This window comes from Amblyraja radiata, chromosome 1 (assembly GCF_010909765.2).
Source record: "Amblyraja radiata isolate CabotCenter1 chromosome 1, sAmbRad1.1.pri, whole genome shotgun sequence".
Taxonomy (NCBI): Eukaryota; Metazoa; Chordata; class Chondrichthyes; order Rajiformes; family Rajidae; genus Amblyraja; species Amblyraja radiata.
In genome coordinates this window covers 92,928,763-92,934,837 of record NC_045956.1, presented here as the reverse complement: position 1 = coordinate 92,934,837, position 6,075 = coordinate 92,928,763, and the positions used below count along the sequence as shown (strand labels likewise).

Below are 6,075 nucleotides of genomic sequence, written 5' to 3'. Positions count from 1 at the left end.
ATTCAGCCACTCGTCCCATCATCAACTCCGCCATTCAATCATGGTTGATCTACCTCTCCTCACCCCATTCTCCTGCCTTCTCCCCATAGCCTCTGACACCCGTACAATTCAAGAATCTATCTAACTGTGCCTTAATTATATCCACTAAATTTGCCTCCACAACCTTCTGTGGCAAAGAATTCCACAGATTCACAACCTCCTGACTAAAGAAATTCCTCCCAATCTCCTTCCTAAAAGAAGTCTAATTCTGAGGCTTTGACCTCCTGTCCTAGACTCTTCCACTAGTGGAAACATCCTCTCCACATCCACTCTATCCAAGCCTTTCACTATTCTGTATGTTTCAATGAGGTCCCCCTTCTTTCTTGTAAACACCAGCAAATATAGGCCCAATGCTCATCATATTTTAACCTACTCATTTCTGGGATCATTCTTGTAAACCTCCTCTGGACCCTTTCCAGAGCCAGCACATCCTTCCTCAGGTATAGTGCCCAAAATTGCTCACAATATTCCAAATGTAGTCTGACCAGAGCCTTATAGAGCCTCAGCATTACATCACTGTTTTTGTATACCATCCCTCTCGAAATCTATATATTACTAAAAGTCTGATCTTGACCACGTCGTGTTGTCCTGTATCTTGATTTTAGAAAAAAAACACTGTCACATACAGCTGTGATTTTTGGCCATCTTACTCAGTCCCCCTCCGCTGCACAGGACAAGAGGATATTTCGCATCGATGAAAAATAAAAGAGTTATTAGTGTTTAAAAAATGTTTAGATTCTCTCTCCTGAAGGCCACGCCCCTTCTGGATGGACTATAAAACCCGGAAGTGTGGAGGTGCCTCAGTTTTCTGCAAGGTGGAGGAGCAAGAGGTCGCAATTCTCAGTCTGAGCTGTGAATAACACTGAACACGTCTACTGAGCTGTGAATGATTTTACTGACCTGTCAGTGCCCTTAATGTGGTTTAAAAATGTAGTTTGAAAATGCAAATGTGTGTTTTGGTATGAAAGTGCTAAAGCTGTATTGTCTTTGGTTTTGAAAGTGCTAAAGCAAGCTGCCCTGCCTTTGTTTTGAAAGTGCAAAAGCAAGCTGTGTTGCCTTTGGTTTTGAAAGTGCTAAAGCAAGCTGTGTTGCCTTTGGTTTTGAAAGTGCTAAAGCAAGCTGTGTTGCCTAATGAGAGCTACCTTGCCTAATTAGAGCTGGCGTGTTTAATTAGAGCTGCCTTGCCTAATTAGAGCTGTCTTGCCAAATTAGAGCTGCCTTGCCTAATTAGAGCTGCCTTGCCCAATTAGGTTTGCCTTGCCTAATTAAGCCTGCCTTGCCTTCTATATAATTAAAAGTCTAATCTTGACTACTTCCTGTTTGCCCTTTATATTGATTTTAGAAAAAACGCTACCATATATGGCTATAATTTTTGTCCATCTTACTCAGAGTCCCCCTCTGATCATCAGGTGCTGAGGATTGTTCCCATTGATGAAAAATATAAGAGTAATTAGTGTTTAAAAAATGTTGAGATTCTCTCTCCTGAAGGCCACGCCCCTTCAGTAAGGAATATAAAACCCGGAAGTGTGGAGGTGTCTCAGTTCTCTGCTAGATGGGGGGTAGTAAGAGGTAATATTTCACAGTCTGAGCTGTGACTAAAACTGAACACATGCCTACTAAACTGTGAGTGGTTTTACAGATCTGTCAGTGCCGTTAATGTGGTTGGAAAATGTACTTTGAAAATGCAAAAGTTTGCTTTGGTTTGAAATTGCTAAAGCTGTGTTGATTTGGTTTGAAAGTGCTAAAGCAAGCTGTGTTGCCTTTGATTTTGAAAGTGCTAAAGCAAGCTGTGTTGTGGTTAGTTTTGAAAGTGTTAAAGCAAGCTGCCTTGCCTTTGGTTTTGAAAGTGCTAAAGCAAGCTGCCTTGCCTTTGGTTTTGAAAGTGCTAAAGTGAGCTGCGTTGCATAATTAGAGCTGCCTTGCCTTCTATATAATTAAAAGTCTAATCATGACCACTTCCTGCTTGCGCTTTATATTGAGATTAGAAAAAAACGCTAATACGTACGGCTGTGATTTTTGGCCATCTAACTCAGTGTTCCCCTTTGCTCATCAGATGTCGAGGATTTTTCCCATCGATGAAAAATAATAGTTATTAGTGTTTAAAAAATGTTGAGATTCTCTCTCCTGTCAATCACGCCATGAAGACCACGCCCCTTCTGGTGGGAGGGGGAGGGACTATAAAACCTGGAAGGTTGGGCGTGGGTCAGTATCTGCAAGTTGGGGGAGGGAGAGGTCACGACTCACTGTCTTTAGTGGCCTTGCACCCTGTTTGAAATGGTATGAAACTGCACTTGAATTTGGTGCTCTTGCACCCTGCTTGAAATGGAATTTCAAGGAATAGCTGTGAGTCAACTGCGAGCCCACCAACTGTAAGTGAGTGAGCTGCCAGCACAACAGGCTTGAGTGACAGAGCTGCCAGCCCAAGAATCCATTCGGCCCATAATGACCATACTAGCCCTCTAAAAACCAGTCCCTTCAGTGCACAACACCCATACTAGCGCTCCAGAAAGCCACCCCCCCCCCCTCCCCAGCCTCCAATATTGGAATTGATGGAGAGGTGAAATATTGCGTTGGGGGACCAGCCCTTCTGTGTGATGCGCGGAACAACCGATCCCACTTAGTCTAGTAAATGCTATAAATCATCAGATTTATATTGTGTCTGCGGTACTGATCCTCAAACCTTTCCATCAGACTGCTCAAGGCTGCACAGGTGTCCTGAGTGTCATCCAGATATGGGGACCAGTCCACACTGTCCAGAGGCTTGTCTTGGACCTGTATTGCTGGAGGACAATACCACACCTGAGGGTCAGATTAATAGAGAACCTTTATTTTGAACATGTGTGAAGGACAGCAACTCAAAGAAAAATGAAGAGAACAGCATCAACCAATGTCTTTGGTTATTTGTTATACCATAACAGCCTTTGACTGCATTAAGCATGAGGGATAGTGGAGCATTCATCACAAATTTAACTGCCTGCAAAAAGTTGTCCCCGTCTTTCCTCAGCTACATGACTGCATGGAAGCCAAGATCTTAACTAGCAGCTTTATAGCTGGCACAATCTCAGTGCAGATTAGTGTCAAACAAGGCTGTGTCAGAGCCTTTCCTCAATCTTTCTTGCTTTGATCCTGCAACTCATCAGAAACTAGCTTTCCGCTAGATTAGAGCTAATCCAAAGGACGAATGTGAATCTGTACAATTTATGTAATATCCACTCCAGAACCAAGGTCACCTAGCTTCAGCCGTTGAAATGCTTACCTATGCGCGTGTTTGGATGCTGAGCTCTGAGGCATTATTAACTTGATCACTGACAGAATAGAGGGGCAGAACTGTGGAGCAGCGGTAGAGCCGTATCTTTGCCCCCTCCTTGTGGCCTACCATCTGGATTGGCGCGGCCTTTCCTGTCGGAGACCGGCCAGAGCTTTAGCTTCAGCGGCGGCGCAACACTGAAGTACCATCGCGGAGCGAGCGATGCCTTACACGGGACGTTATGTTGGAAGCTCCGAAGTGCTGGGACTGCCGACTTCCACACCGTGGAGCTGTGGTCTGCGGAGTTTCCAGCCACGGGCGGCGCTGACTTTAACATCGCAGAGGCCTGGGAAGTATCGCCGAGGTCGCCAGTGTTGGAGCTCTGCCCAGCGCGGCCTATGTGCTTCGGGAGCCGTGGTCTCTGGTAGGAAGCAGCTGTTTCGGAACTCCAAGCTGCTGAGAGTGTTCTTCCGATGTCGGAACACCATCATCCGGCAAGAGGGCAAGAAAAATCGGCCCCGACCACGGGTGAACAGAGGAAAAGGACTGAACTTTGTTGCCTTCCCTCACAGTGGGAGACATTGATTCCGCTGTGGGGGGATGTTTCTATGTTTAATGTTAAATTCTATAGTGTTGTGTTTATTTTATTTGTGTGCTGCATGGTAACTCAAATTTACTGCACCAACTGGTGTATGTTACAATAAATGTCCTTTGTCCTTTGTCCTTTTGTCCTAATAAAAGCTGGACTTCCCAATGATATCTATGTCCTGAAAAATGAATAAGCACCAAAAATCTAACTATTTACCAGCAACACAGGGCTTGCAAAGTCTGTGTAAATGTAATCCCCCCCCCCTTTCAATCTCATTCCTAGTTAGATATTTATTACATCCATATATTTACAAGCTCACCTGTTATTCATTGTTTCAATATATCAATTAATTTGCAGGAATACGATTTTCTTCTATTTTGTTTTTAATGACAGGCTCCTTTTTAAAACATTTTTTTTTAGCAGCAATTCTGTTTAAATAACCCACTCACATCTGCATTATCTGCTCCAGTTGTTACCTTTTGAGGCCTGAGTGATTTTTACATTCAATCTTATTTTTTCAAGTCAGTGGAAAGCAAATTTGTGCAGGGTGTATAAGGATCAACCAATCTGATCCTATCAGTTTCATGTCAATGTTTTTCTGTTGAAGTCACCCACAGGCTGTCTCAGGTTATGCAGAAAATAAAGTCAAAATTCATGCAAGATTACAATAGCACTTCTGACAATTATTCGGATATCTTTCCATTGTATCTTTCTGTATAATTAACCTTATTCTGCCTGATTTAACAGTATAATTTCAATAGCAGGTATTAACAAAATTCACAGATTAATCTGTTGTTTTTCACCTTTTCTACCAAATGTTCACCGATTAAGAGCATTGGAACAAAAATCTACCTTTTAATTCCCTTAAACCTCTTCCTCCATTCCCTTTCACAAAGGTTTATTTTTTCCTGAAATAATTGCTAATCATATGGCCACCCAGCAATAGAAAGCTGAGCTCTGTTAAGTATTCAAGTTCAAGTCATTTGTGGTGCTTCGGACTGGCAATTCTTTGTCATACAAAAGCTCAGGTATGTCCAGCTGAAGGCCATCAGGAGCACAAAGGGACAATTTTGGGCTAAGCTGATGGATGCTTGATAGGTGTTGCTGAGCTTGCAAGCTATCTTTTCTTACATGGGACAACCGGGTTATATGTGGCAATGATGCTTCACTGCCAGATGAGCTCAATGCATGCTTATGCATGCTTTGAAAGGAGAATAATGACATGTATACAAGGTCACATAGCCCCTGACTACTCTTTGATCTTAATCTCTGAAGCTGAGACCGGTCAAGTGCAAAATACCAGTGGACCAACTGGCTGGAGTATTCAAGGATACCTTCAATCTCTCGTTCTTGGGTTCTAAGCTTTCCACCTGCTTTCAAAGGGCATTTATAATACTAGTGCTTGGAAGAATATTCATGATCTGCTCCAATGACTACTGTCCTTTAGTACGTACATCCACCATGATGGTGATTTGAAAGGTTAGTTATGGCGTGAATCAGCCTCTGCCTCATAAATGATCTGGATCCACTTCAGTTTGCCTATCGTCACAACATGTCAACAATAGATACTATCTCACTGGCTCTCCACTCTGCTCTGGGCCATCTGGATAGCAGGAGACACATATGTCAGGCAGCTAGACATTTACAGCTTGGCATTCAATGCTATCACCCCCTCCAAACTCATCACAGAGCTCCAAGACCAGGGGTTCTCTGCCTCCCTTTTGGAACAGGATCAATGACTTCTTCACCAGCAGATCTCATCAGTGTGGATCGGTATCACCATCTCTTCCACATTGACCATCAACACAGGTGCAGCTCAAGGCTGTGGGCTCAGTACCGTGCTCTACTGTCATTACATGCATTAGAATGTGGTTAAGCTCAGCTCCAATGCCATCTATAAATTTACCGATGACTCCACTCACTGTTGTTGGTCGAATGACAGATGGCTACGAGTCAGCATGCAGGAGAGCGATGGAACATTTGGTTGTTGTCCTGGACCAACAACCTCTTACCCAACACCAATAATACCAAGGAACTCATCATTGACTTTAGAAAGGGTAAAGTCAGAAGACCATGCACCAATTTGCATTGGTAAGTAGATGGTGGAGAGAGAGGAGGGGCAGTACAAAGCATAGTAAGTAATAGGTTGCTACAGGTGTGTGTGTGTGCGTGCGTGCGCACGCCAGCCAGCCAGCCAACA

The 6,075-nt window shown here is 43.6% G+C and overlaps 1 long non-coding RNA gene across 1 annotated transcript in view; it reads right to left on the bottom strand.

Annotated features, from left to right (window-relative positions):
* The window catches only part of LOC116973463, a 12,429-nt gene extending 6,854 nt beyond the window's left edge, over nucleotides 1-5,575 (bottom strand). The window contains exons 1-2 of the long non-coding RNA XR_004412063.1: nucleotides 5,522-5,575; nucleotides 3,270-3,273 (exon numbers count right to left, since the gene is read on the bottom strand). This is a non-coding gene — a long non-coding RNA (uncharacterized LOC116973463). The remainder of the gene's footprint in view (nucleotides 1-3,269; nucleotides 3,274-5,521) is intronic.
* Between the last annotated feature and the right edge of the window lie 500 nt (nucleotides 5,576-6,075).